This window comes from Scylla paramamosain, chromosome 13 (genome assembly GCF_035594125.1).
Source record: "Scylla paramamosain isolate STU-SP2022 chromosome 13, ASM3559412v1, whole genome shotgun sequence".
In the NCBI taxonomy this organism is placed as follows: Eukaryota; Metazoa; Arthropoda; class Malacostraca; order Decapoda; family Portunidae; genus Scylla; species Scylla paramamosain.
In genome coordinates this window covers 7277501-7291107 of record NC_087163.1, presented here as the reverse complement: position 1 = coordinate 7291107, position 13607 = coordinate 7277501, and the positions used below count along the sequence as shown (strand labels likewise).

Below are 13607 nucleotides of genomic sequence, written 5' to 3'. Positions count from 1 at the left end.
GAATACGAGGCTCACAGAGTTCCAGGGGACAAAAATGGGCCAACCGCTGCTATGTAGTCTGGAATGGAAAGGAAGGAGAAGGAGGACGAGAAACATATTCCCAGTTGCCCCCTGGAATTGGTCTCGTGATTTAACCTAATTTAATCTACCATTTACCCCCCAACTCCCCTTAACTTTAATCTTCACATGTTGGAAATCGTCTTTCTTATTTATGCGAGTCTCTGATGTGAAGGATGTCTGCTACGTTGGTCGCTGAGTCTCTGAGGAATAGAATTTTTGTAACCACTGGATTACCAACTTGTACACGTGCTACATTCTCTGTGAATTGTACTACATGTGTTAATATGTTTATGCAGACTGTGACTCATTTGCTCATTGACATTACTTTTTTTTTCTCTTGTACATAAAGTTTTCTTGGATGTGGTTGTGGCTTTGTTTTGGCATTGTCTTGTTAGTGTTATTAATTCTCTCTCTCTCTCTCTCTCTCTCTCTCTCTCTCTCTCTCTCTCTCTCTCTCTCTCTCTCTCTCTCTCTCTCTCTCTCTCTCTCTCTCTCTCATTGCTTCCTGCGAGTAGTTATTCCCCTTGATGATAATTAATTACCAGGTAAACAAAACAGATTTCCCAGGTGAGTTTCCCATTTCCTTGGCCTCTGCCCCTTCCATCTTTTTCTCTCCCCCTCCTTTTTTTTTTTTTAATCAAGATAGTCATACCAGATTTTTTCCCTCTCTTCCAATTAGCCTTGCTGTTGTTGTTGCTGTTGCTGTTACTGTTGTTGTTGTTGTTGTGGTGTGGTGGTGGTGGTGGTTATTGTTTCGTTGTTGTTGCTGTTGTTGCTGTTGTTCTTGATCTTGTTCCTGTCTTTTTTCCTCTCCTCTCGTTTTTCCTCTAGTACCTCCTCCACCTCCTTCACCACCTCCTCCTCCACGTCCTCCTCCACAGCCACCTCCTCCTCCAGTTCCTCCTCCTCCTCCAGTTCCTCCTCCTCCTCCAGTTCGTCCTCCTCCTCCTCCTCCTCCTCCTTCTCCTCTTCCTCCTCCTCCTCTTACTCACCTTATCCTCGTATCCCTCATCCCGACACGCGCTTTTCTAAGCCTCTTTTAACTCATCTCTTTTAGTCACCCCCGGGCTGCCTTATTCACGATTTTTCAGGCATTGATTTCCCACCGTCGCTCTTCTGTCACGTTGTTGCGGTATTTTCAGACTCTTCTTTATATCTTTTTCCCTTCCTCACCTCGCTTGCTCACCTCGACTCCTCTTCTCCTCTTCTCCTTTTGTTTCTTTCCTCACGTACACTTTGTTTCGTCATATTTTTTTTTTCTCTTTTTCCTCTGCAACTACTTAATATTCTTTCCACTGCCTACAACTTTTCGCTATTTCCCCTCATCCTCTCTCTCTCTCTCTCTCTCTCTCTCTCTCTCTCTCTCTCTCTCTCTCTCTCTCTCTCTCTCTCTCTCTCTCTCTCTCTCTCTCTCTCTCTCTCTCTCTCTCTCTCTCTCTCTCTCTCTCTCTCTCTCTCTCTCTCTCTCTCTCTCCTCCAATTAGCTCCTCTCCTCTCCTCCTCCCTCTTTATTTTCCTCTTGCCTTTTTTTTTCTTTTTACACATTCTCTCTCTCTCTCTCTCTCTCTCTCTCTCTCTCTCTCTCTCTCTCTCTCTCTCTCTCTCTCTCTCTCTCTCTCTCTCTCTCTCTCTCTCTCTCTCTCTCTCTCTCTCTCTCTCTCTCTCTCTCTCTCTCTCTCTCTCTCTCCACAGCCCTCGTAATATTCGCCCTCTCCTTCTCCCTCCCTCCTTGCCTCTCGTTCTCCCCTCACCTTTCCCTTCGTCAGGAGAGTCTCAGGAGAGCGAGGCCAGGACGTCCCCTCCTTCCATCAACACTCATCAGTCTTAATTTCCTGTCCTTGCCTTCCACACTTCCTTCCACACACTGTGCTAGGAGGCTGCGGTGGGCCCCTCTCTGATTCAAGACCCCTGCCTCGTCCTTTCGCTTCCTACCTTTCCTTTTCCCTTCTCTTCTTTCCCTCCCTCCTTCCTTTCTTGATTCCATTCTTTCGTGTCTCTCTGTCTCTCTGTCTGTCTTTCTCTCTGTTTGTCTGTCTGTCCTCTCTCTCTCTCTCTCTCTCTCTCTCTCTCTCTCTCTCTCTCTCTCTCTCTCTCTCTCTCTCTCTCTCTCTCTCTCTCTCTCTCTCTCTCTCTCTCTCTCTCTCTCTCTCTCTCTCTCTCTCTCTCTCTCTCTCTCTCTCTCTCTCTCTCTCTCTCTCTCTCTCTCTCTCTCTCTCTCTCTCTCTCTCTCTCATTAGTTATTGGCAGTGTGTTGTATTAGTTTGTTGTTTCTGTGATTTATTTTTATTGTTATTATTATTATTATTATTATTATTATTATTATTATTATTATTTATTAATGATATTACTACTACTACTACTACCCTGATACTTTTCTATATTGCTGTATTTGTCGCCTTCATCCTTCCGTGTGATTTTTTTTTTAGTGTGTGTGTGTGTGTGTGTGTGTGTGTGTGTGTGTGTGTGTGTGTGTGTGTGTGTGTGTGTGTGTGTGTGTGTGTGTGTGTGTGTGTGTGTGTGTGCGTGCGTGTGTGTCTGTGTGCGTGTGTGTGTGTGTGTGTGTGTGTGTGTGTGTGTGTGTGTGTGTGTGTGTGCGTGTGTGTGTTTGTGTTGAGGTTGAGTGTTTCGAAAATTTGAGTGGAGAAATGAGAAAGAAAAATATTAATGAAGAGGGAAAATGTAAAAACGTAAAAATCTGGGAGCGAAATAATGAAAGCTTTACTAAGTATGTCAAAGGAATGCAAATGTGAGAGAGAGAGAGAGAGAGAGAGAGAGAGAGAGAGAGAGAGAGAGAGAGAGAGAGAGAGAGAGAGAGACTCTCTGCCCTCAACCTTGCTCAAGCACGTGAGGAGGAACACTAGCGAGACATCTGGCTGTGGAAGCGCGCCGACTGGGAAACGGCGAGGCTGCACATGGCAGGGTCGCCTTGGATATGGTTTTCACGGGAGACCCACACTGCGACGCCATTGCCATCATCAGTGTTCTCTCCACACTGTGCAGCAGGAACATGTGCCTCGGAGGACGCACACAGCTGGCGCCAAGGGCATGGCCTGGTTTGGGTACCGGCGCCGTGTTGTTTCTGAGCAAAAGTACATGGCCTGGAACATCTACCAGAGACACCCGACACGGCACAACAAGTACCGGCCCAGGGAGGCGTGCAAGGCCATGAGAAGGTGTGCAAAGTGGGCGAAGGAGAGGTGAGAAAGCAGCATCAAGAGGAAGCTCCCTTCGAAGCAGGCCGACCCACCCCAAACACTGGTGGAGCCTGGTGAGGGAGAAGCAGGGGGACTCCTTCCACGACCGCACACCACCACTGTAGATGCGTGATGCGAACCTGGCCATCACCAGTGAAAAAAAGGCGGGGCTTCTTGTCAACGGCTTCTTAAAAAAAAAATAAGACTCCTGCTTCTGATAGGCAGCCCCCACCTCTCCCTCGCATTGCTGCTTCAAGCCTGGAGGGCAAGGCCGTGACAGAGGAAGCTGTTAGGTGTTAGGAGCCTCAACACCAGAAAGGCTCCAGGGTCTGATGGTGTGATCCCTACCTCTTGAAGCTGTTCGCGGTGCAACTCCCCAAGCCACTCGCGCAGCTTTTCCAGTGATGCCTGCAGTGCGGGGAGTGTCCGGCCCTTTGGAAGCAGGCGAGGGTCATGTCCGTCCACAAAAAAGACTGGAAGTCAGAACCGCGCAACTACCAGCAAATCTCTCTCTTCTCGGTCGTCAACAATGTCTTCGAAAAATCATCGGGCAGCAGCTGACGGCCTACCTGAAGGAGCACCACATACAGTCGCTGAGGCAGTTCGGTAGTTCGGAAGGTCAGCTCCACCGCCAACCTCTTCTTCCTCCTTTCCAAGTCCTGCCACGACGCTCTGGACGCTTGCCGCCAGTCCCTGGCGGTGGCGCTAGACAGCCGGTGCCTTCAACACTGTGTGGCACCGAGGGCTGACGGGCAAGCTCCAGCAGCTGGGCATCACTGGGAACCTGCTCAGCATGTTCTCTAACTGCCTCAAGGCTTGGAGCTTCCGTATTGTGGTGGTCGGGCGAGCCTCTGCCAACTTCCCCGTGGAAGCTTCAGTACCACAGGGATCCTTCCTCCGGTCTTTGCTGTGGGACCTCTTGCTTCTTCAGTGACCTCTTGCTTTAGAATACTCCAGTAGCAGCCGCGTACGCCGACGACTACACTCTCTCCTGGACCTACTCGAGGGAAGATACGCAGGACGTGATAGTGTCTGTCACCAGGCAGCTGGCAGACATCATGACCTGGGGAAAACAGTGGCAGGTCAAATTTGTTTCCGACAAGACCCAGACAAACACTTTCCCGAGAGGATCCCACTCGATTTCGCGTGCGTTTTATGTTGAATGACAACATCCTCAACCTCAGCGTCGACATCCTCTGTGTGGAGAAGGACTTCTGCATGCGGTTTGAGGCGCAGAATGCAATACCACCTCGACGTAGACGGCATGCTAACCCTGTACAAGACCCAGCTCAGACACTTCATGAAGCATGCGCCGCTCACCTGAATGTCGGCCGCTAGCCGGTGCCGATGCCACACTAGTGTGGCACCGGCACGTGGTGCAGAGGTGGGCAGAACGCCTCATACGTGATGCACAACAACCCCACATACGCCGCCAACAGCAGAGGCAGCAGCAGCAGCAACGACAACAACAGCAACAGAGGCAGCAACACCGCTAACACCGCCAGCAGCAGCACCATTGGAAAGGGGAAGCAGGAGCAGTGGCGTCTCTCCTAGATAGCCTGCAGCACCGCAGAGCTGTGTTCGCTCTAACTGTGCTTCATAAAGCACAAATTCAGCGGACACCTCACCTAGCAGGCCTGAGTGTCGCCCTGAAGGGGTCTTAGCGAAGCACGAGGACAGTGCTGAAGATGCTCAGGTCCCATACAAGCACCCTCCTGCGTGCCTTCACTGCCGTCACTGTAGCGTGGTGGAACGCCTTCCACCACGCTACGGTTGAGGTGGACGTAAAAATAATGTCCACCCAGAGAGAGAGAGAGAGAGAGAGAGAGAGAGAGAGAGAGAGAGAGAGAGAGAGAGAGAGAGAGAGAGAGAGAGAAACACTAGAACAAGGAGCAGGACAAAAAGGGTTTTAACGTGTACAATATATAGATATTCCTGACACTGTTTTTACTGGGGTAACTTTTCCAATGTTTTACTCTTTGGACAATCGCACAGTTTTTTTCCTTCACCATTTTTTCGCCAACATGGTGCAATAACCCTCTCTCTCTCTCTCTCTCTCTCTCTCTCTCTCTCTCTCTCTCTCTCTCTCTCTCTCTCTCTCTCTCTCTCTCTCTCTCTCTCTCTCTCTCTCTCTCTCTCTCTCTCTCTCTCTCTCTCTCTCTCTCTCTCTCTCTCTCTCTCTCGATACACACACACACACACACACACACACACACACACACACACACACACACACACACACACACACACACACACACACACACACACACGCACACACATATGGGTGTGGGAGCGCGTAAGTACTCCGTCGCTTCCTCTTGTAGAAGAGAAAGTTTGTTGGGGGAAAAGTTTGGCTGCTCCGGCCCCTCTTGTGCCCTTCATTGAGAATTCAAGTGGTCCTTCCTGGGGACATCAGGAGGCAGGCTTATGGTGTGTGTGTGTGTGTGTGTGTGTGTGTGTGTGTGTGTGTGTGTGTGTGTGTGTGTGTTTCTTATGTTTTATATGTACTTCTCTTTAATGTTTGCAGCCGGATTATGATCTTTTTTGCTATTCAACTTTATGGAAGTATCTTTTTTCATGTGTGTCTTTGGGAAGTTACATACATTTAGTATAAGTATATCCATTCCCAACACACATCTAATTATGCCACATGAACCAGCTCATAAGAAAAGGTAGTGATAACAGTGACCTGCGGAATATCCTATGCGTCATTTCGAGCCAGAAGACTGCGTAGAGTGGCACCATGTGACCACTCTACACGCTAATTGGGTCAGGTCGAGAGTCGAGTCACTTTTTCAGAGTAAGGCATGAAGTGGGAGTAATTACCGTGAAGTTTATCACTCCGTGCCTTGTTTTAGACTTTTTTCCATTATGTCTTTCTAGTTTGACGATTTTTCACGATAAACAGACGGGATGGTAATGTCTATCGCGTGATATCATTTTGTATACATCATTATCCCGTCACCTGCAGGATTTCCGCATATCCCTGGACCGGAAAAAATCGTCTGGCATCGCACTCTGTATTTCCACGGACAGGCCAGACGTATTTAGTGTTATTGGTGTAGTTTATGGGTGAAAGAGGCTTAGTGTAAAGCAGCTTATGGTGGTGTGCTCGTTATAGTCTACCTTTAACGCGATAACGGAGAGAGATGATGGTGGTGGAGGCCAGATGAGGTCAGCCAGAGTTCCACAAGCTGGGGTGATCGTGTCTGCATAAGATTATAATGGCTTATTATGAAGTTACCGATAGTTACGATAAATAACATACTTTGTACAAGGTATTTAATAATTTCATGTTTCATTTCACAACTCCACAAAAACTTGTATATTTAAAATTCAGAAATGTATTTTGTAATAACGTTGACATTAATGAATACATGCAATTGTGAAGGTGTCTTGTTTCATAACAATGGCAGGTTCTTATCTCTCTTCTATATAATAATAGTAACAATAGAGTCCTTTCACCTTGCGTTCATTCATTGTAGCTTCCGTTTGTGTGTCATTACCATCAATACATTCCTGCAGACTTGGAGGACGAACCGTTTATGTAAATTCCCTTTGACGAGTTGATGCTTCGGTGTTCCCGATGTTTCCTTGTCTTTTTCTTTTATGATTCTTATTTTTTCGCAATTGGTCGTCAGTAAGTAATGATTAGCGTCATTGTCTACTAGATGAACGCTCTCTTGGCGAGGTTATTTTCAATTTTGTGGATGGTGTGTGTGTGTGTGTGTGTGTGTGTGTGTGTGTGTGTGTGTGTTGAAGGAGGAGGGAGCTAACACACACACACACACACACACACACACACACACACACACACACACATGCATACATTTTAAACAGTCGCACGAAAGAAATGCATGACCTCGGAATTCAGCGTGCCTTCAAGCTGGAATCCCATCACAGATCACCGCGGGCAGAGGACCAAGCAATCCCGTCGGGCAGGACTGGTTCAGATAGCTGTGTTGATCCTTGAAGGCAGCGAGGTGGCAGACACGTGCAAGATTCACCTGTCGTGCACACCAACGCCCAGCTGCAAGGTGAAGGCGGCCAGGCAAGGAACGTCGCCAGGATTTTGTTCCAACATAGCCGCCACAGGTTCCGACCCAAGTTCCGACAGACAGCCATCCTAGCCAGGGTGCGACGGCTGTTGACGGTGCAAGAATACGAGAATGACTTCATATATCACGTAAAGGTGACGCTGACACTTGCAACACATGCTGATGACTTCTCTGGGGCTCATCCTTATTCTCTTTGATCTTTCATATACATAAAAAAAAGGGGGGTAACTGCAATTTCAACTTTGAAAATAATTCTGGAAATTATAAAAGCTAACAAACCGAGTGCTGGTAGAATACGTGTATTTTTCTTTTTCTTTTTTTACATTTTCTCCAAATCAGAACTCTAGTAGAGTGATTTTTCTTTTTTTCTTTTCAAGATTATTATATTATTTTTATTTATTTTATTTATTTTATCTATTTATTTTTTTACGACTTGAAAAAGCATCAGTAACCCAAGGCAATGTTGGTACAAAGCGAGGACAGTTTCTGCCTCAGTCTCTTTACTCTTCTACACAGCTGGAGTTGAGACGAAAAGTACAACTAAACTTTACCTACTGTCAGAACTTTAACAAAGAGAGAGAGAGAGAGAGAGAGAGAGAGAGAGAGAGAGAGAGAGAGAGAGAGAACGCCTGCAGGTTTAATTTGGAGAGCGTCTACGTAATGGCTGTGATGGAATGGATAATGTAGGGTAGGAGAACGAAGAGGGAGGCAGACGTTAATGGGCTGCATTAATAGCTCAAAAATGACACTTCTGGCCGCGAGCACATCCGGGGATACTAATGGGAAGCAGGACGCAAATGTTGGTGCTGCTGGTTGTGGAGGACAAAGAGTGCAGGCAAGTAATATAAAAGAATAAAAGTGCAGATTCCTTGAATGTTAATGTTGCCCCCTCAAGATGAAACACTGGGACGGCACGAGAAGGATGCTTGGCGTGGGGATGACGCTTAAGAGTTACAAGGGGAAAGTTTGGTTTAAAAAGTCGCGAATTTTGTTTTGATATTTTGTCTTGTCTCTTCCTCTGCCCGTTAGGTAATGGCAGTGTTGTCGTGGCTAGTTTTATTTTCTTGACTTTTCAGTTTTTTTGTTTTTTTTTTCTAGTTTAGTTGCTATTGTTGGTGGTGACGGTGTTGGCATTCTTGTTGTTTCGTGACCTATCGTTGTTTTCATTACTACCAAAGTTTTTTTTTTTATTAGTCATTGCTTTTTATTTAATAAGTCAACAATTCTCCTCATATCACAAAGCTCCATCATCCTTTGTTTCGATTTTTTCCCCACTTCCTTCTCCCTTTTTCTGTTAACTTTTCCCTTTTCTATAAATCTTCACCCTTCCCCTTAACCTCCCCTTCCCCGTAACCTGTCCCTCTCCCCATTTCTCGGCGAGGGACAGCCCTGCACGTCCCCTCGTCCATTCCAGATCTGAGGCAGAGGTAACATCGTTTGCCACACGCCGCCGACACCACATCAGGGGAATACATATCGCGTTGCTCCTCTTCTTTGGCCCCGCACCACTCACCCTCCTTCCTTCTCTCTTCTCCTCATTCCACGCCTCTCTTCTTTCTCTGCCTCCTCCTATACTTTTTTTTTTCTATTACCGGTCATGAGTATATTTTTCTTTTCCATCAGTCCGTCTTGTTTCTTATCTCTCTCTCTCTCTCTCTCTCTCTCTCTCTCTCTCTCTCTCTCTCTCTCTCTCTCTCTCTCTCTCTCTCTCTCTCTCTCTCTCTCTCTTATTATTATTTTTTTTCTGTTGTTACTGTTCCAACTACTCTTGTTTTGGTTATTGTTATTGTTATTGTTTTGTTCTTGTTATTGTTATTATTGTTCTTATTGTTCGACTCCTATTGTTCTTCTGTAAACTTTTGTTTTTGATCGTATGTATAGTCTGACGCCTGCCTTGTGCGCAATAAATTTATCAAACAACAACAACTCTCTCTCTCTCTCTCTCTCTCTCTCTCTCTCTCTCTCTCTCTCTCTCTCTCTCTCTCTCTCTCTCTCTCTCTCTCTCTCTCTCTCTCTCTCTCTCTCTCTCTCTCCTTCATTTCCCTCCCGACCTATTCCGCCCCCCGCCTCCCCTGCTCCTCCGCCTCCTGCTGTGGGTGTGTAATAAAAGTTCAGAGGGAATATTTGCGTGTCATGAAGTTTAATTTCGTCGATGCCGCGGTGGAGGAAATGCCATGCGGGAGAACAATTGTTTCATTGCCAAGTGTTGAGGAATGGGAAATATTCGAGCCGTGTGTGTGTGTGTGTGTGTGTGTGTGTGTGTGTGTGTGTGTGTGTGTGTATGGATGGATTGGTGGGTGTGTGGGTTCGTGCATGGAAAATTTTTCATATACAGGATGGTTGGTCTTTGTGATGTATGAAAACTAGTTTGAATATGGAAATTTACTTATAACAACGTTCATGTGTGTGTGTGTGTGTATGTGTGTGTGTGTGTGGGGGTGTGTGTGGATGTCGGTGGGTGGGTGAGTGGGTGTGCGCGCGAGCTATTTTTTTTTTTTTTTTTGTGTGTGTGTATATATATAAACAGGTAAAATTCAATAATTTAGCTGCATATATGAGCGTTCAATTCTTTCTTGTATAGGATGAAATCAAAAGCTTTTTCGTCTTATAAATTCCTCTAACGGACTGTCTGCATCTCTTGCTATACTCTATCGTATCGCTAATTTCACGCTAACTGTTCTTATGATCTTGCTAACTGTTTGCCTCATGCTCTTTTCCGGCCTCGCTGTACATGATTTTCTACTTTATCACTTCCCTGTTCTGTCCACCTCTCTAATGCAAGAGTTATTCATCCACTAACCCATGACTAAGAAGGATTAAAGACACTTCTCCGTCTGATTTCGGATACACTTTCGGTCTGTTCTCTTTATTGACTAGTACCTCCTCTGTGCCTTTTTTCCTATTTTTTTTTTACTCTTGGCCAGTGAACCTCTTACATAAAAGATAAAGTAACTCTTAAATGGTACATGAATGTATATGTATTACGCCCATGCAGACATATGTATGCCAAGTTTAAGTGTGTGGAGGAGGCAGCACCTGGAAGTTTGAATAGGCTCAAATTCCTTCCCTTTTGGGGGATCATATTAAATGCAAAACTGCTGTTTCCTTCGGACTGAAGCGTCACGGCGCCGCCTGGAACGCCGTGGTATTGGCGACCAAGAACCGGACTGAATTATGAAGTCGGAAAAGAGCCGCTAATGGACGTTCGTTGCGGGACTGGTCCGAACCACTTGTCGAAAGCCTTTCTCGTCTCCTTTCACTGGACACCACCGCCATCAGGAGTAGAGTGAGGGACACCCATCTAAGCTTTGACCTCTTCGTATTAGTGCTGCTGTAGCTTTGAATTTGAGGGAAAGGAACCGATTCAACTCACTGTGGAATAACATTGTGGAAGGTCGTGAAGCCCGTCGTTATATGTTGATAATCAAAGGGAAAAAAATCATAGAATATAATAACTTTGCATTTTGTTTTAGTACCCATCAGCCGAGCGATCAAACGCATCTTTTCTTTGCTCTCAATATTCATGTCAGAATTATTATTGCTCTCTTAAGATATTTTCTCCAAGATGATTCTGAAACAAGGAAAAACAGAGAAAGGAATAAAACGTAGACGAGAGGAAAGACAGAGTAAGAGGGAGGTAGGAAACGACTTACTGACTGAGAGACCCATCAGTGCCCTCATCCCGCCCCGCCAGCTACTGACCGTGTAACTTGTGGCGCGTGTCCAGCGTCCGCGGGAGGGAAGAACCTTAGTGACCCTGCTCTCTTGTGGCTTCCCCCTCCTTCTCCTCCCCCTCTTCCTCCTCCTCCTCCTCTTCCTCTTCCTCTTCCTCTTCCTCTTCCTCTTCCTCTTCCTCCTCCTCCTCCTCCTCCTCCTCCTCCTCCTCCTCCTCCTCCTCCTCCTCCTCCTCCTCCTCCTCCTCCTCCTCCTCCTCCTCCTCCTCTTGCATCTCCTGCTCCTCAAAGCTGGACAGTGATGCAGTCTTGCTGAAGCACCGAGTTACAGTGTTTGTATTCCTTGTCAGTGTGTTTGGTCGTGCTGCATCAACCTGTCTGGAACCTCACCTCAGTCTGTCCGGAACTCATGAGTCTGTGCGGGACATCACGTCAATTTGTGTGGAGCCTCTTGTTTGTCTCGCGTCGGAGGCTTCGGCCGAGCAAACAGAAATAAAGACGACAAGCGGATGAAGTATTTTTATCTCCTGGGAAAAAAGTTGGAGTACGGCGAGATAAAGGAGTATCAGAGGGGTCTCCAAGCACGAGGAGGGAGAGAATCCTTGGGGTTTCTTTCCCTTTTGTTTCCCCTCTCGGTTGACTCACCTCGAATCAAACGGAAAAAGGGTCACGGTATTATACATCTCTCTGTCGTATTCGCTGTTAGGAGAGCGTCGCACTGAGATCCTACCGACCTACACACGTGCGTACCCATCCACCCACCCAATCACCCACCCACGAAAACCTGCACAGGTGTGTTCTTCCTCCTCCACAACATATTGCCACCCCGCCTTCCTCCACCACCTCTTTTCTTCTCCTCCTCCTCCTCCTCCTCCTCCTCCTCCTCCTCCTCCTCCTCCTCCTCGGGATCAATGGCTCGAGGAACACTGCGCCGAGAGAGTCTTTTGCGCCCCATTGTAGAGTGCACAGAAGCCCCACAGCAACCTCTTAAGGGGTGGTTGCATGAGAGAACTCCGCTATTGAGCTTTCTCTTTTTGTCTCTCTCTCTCTCTCTCTCTCTCTCTCTCTCTCTCTCTCTCTCTCTCTCTCTCTCTCTCTCTCTCTCTCTCTCTCTCTCTCTCTGCATACCCACGCTGAGGGAATGAAGTGAGTTTGTTCATGTTATTCAGGAAATGGAGGAATGCAGAAACGGAAGAAAAGGGAAGAATGCAAGAGGGGGAGAGAGTGTTAGGGTTTGGCTAAGTGGCTTCTTGGAATTAAATTTCTTTTTTTTTTTTTTTGCGTGAATGAATAGCATAAAATGGGTGAAAAAATCGGGTTTAATTCTGTATTTCTTATTTTTCATATGCGGGTAATTGCGTTCACAGAGAGAGAGAGAGAGAGAGAGAGAGAGAGAGAGAGAGAGAGAGAGAGAGAGAGAGAGAGAGATCCGAACATTCAGACAGCAGGAAAGACAGACAGCCATATACATCCAGACAGACAGACACAAGGAGACAGACAGACAAGCAGGTAGTCAGACAGTCAGACAGAAACAGAGACGCCGGAGGGGTGGAGGAAGAACATTCAACTCCTTTCCTCCCACTACTCATGCTTGCCTGTGACATGAATGAGGGAAAAAAAAAATAACATGAGAGGACAGGACGGGCGGATGGTGAATACTGGGAAAAGCAGGGAACGAGAAGAAGGACGAGAAAAGGGGATAAAATGCGAATAGAAAAGGAGAGGGAATTGAAGGAGAAGCAACGGAGGAGAAGAATGATAGTAAAGAGAGAAGAGAGGAGGGGAAAGAACAAGAAAGAGATAAGATAATAAAAGGAAGGAAGGGGAAGAAGGAGGAGGAGGAATTAAGCTTAAGGGAACGGAAGAATGAGAGTAAGAAAACGGAAAAAAGTAAAAAATTAAAACGAAAAAACGAAAACGGAGAAGACAGAGTTCAAACGAAGGGAAATTGAAACCGAAACAGAAAATAATAGAAGAAAAGAAGGGTTGGCAGGTGATACGGAACATTAATTAACACGAGTCTTGTTTCCTCATCTCAGATACTCACGTGAGAGCGAAAGTATCACAACACACTCACCCACACACCCACACACCCTCCTTCCCTCTCAACTTCCCAACCAAGCATTCTCTTTGGCGTACGTGGCTGCAGAAAGCGTATATTAGCGTGCTGGGTTTTATTACTCCGCCTGTACTGGGTGATTTGCATTTGAAATAGGAAGTAATTCAGCACTGCCTTGGCTGGTGTAAGCAAAGGAAAGACTGCAAAGATCGTGTGTCTGAGTTGTGTGAATATTCATGAAGGTTTGAAATTTAGGTGGCCTCTCTCTGCCTGCCCGTGTGTGTGTATGTGTGTGTGTGTGTGTGTGTGTGTGTGTGTGTGTGTGTGTGTGTGTGTGTGTGTGTGTGCGCGCATGCGGCAGGCCACACAGCTGACAGGTAGCACGTCTTGTTGCCTCCACTTCTCGTCCTTCCTGAGCTGCCCCAATCAGCGTAATGGCGGCACGACTCCATCTGTCTGTTTGTCTCCCTGTGTGTGCCTGCCTGTCTGACTGTCTTTACTCCTGCCTGTCCGCCTGTCGGGATGCCTGGACTCGCTCATTCTCTTTCCTCTCTCTCTCTCT

The 13607-nt window shown here is 46.7% G+C and overlaps 1 long non-coding RNA gene across 3 annotated transcripts in view; it reads left to right on the top strand.

Annotated features, from left to right (window-relative positions):
* The window catches only part of LOC135106153 (uncharacterized), a 90366-nt gene that overhangs the window by 67487 nt on the left and 9272 nt on the right, over nucleotides 1-13607 (top strand). Inside the window, exon 4 of one of the 3 annotated variants that reach the window (XR_010271137.1) lies at nucleotides 11337-11588. The exons of 1 other annotated variant lie outside the window; for it this stretch is intronic. This is a non-coding gene — a long non-coding RNA (uncharacterized LOC135106153). Of the gene's footprint in view, nucleotides 1-7157; nucleotides 7532-11336; nucleotides 11589-13607 lie in introns of those variants that run through there. One more of the 3 variants, XR_010271139.1, reaches the window with a different exon arrangement.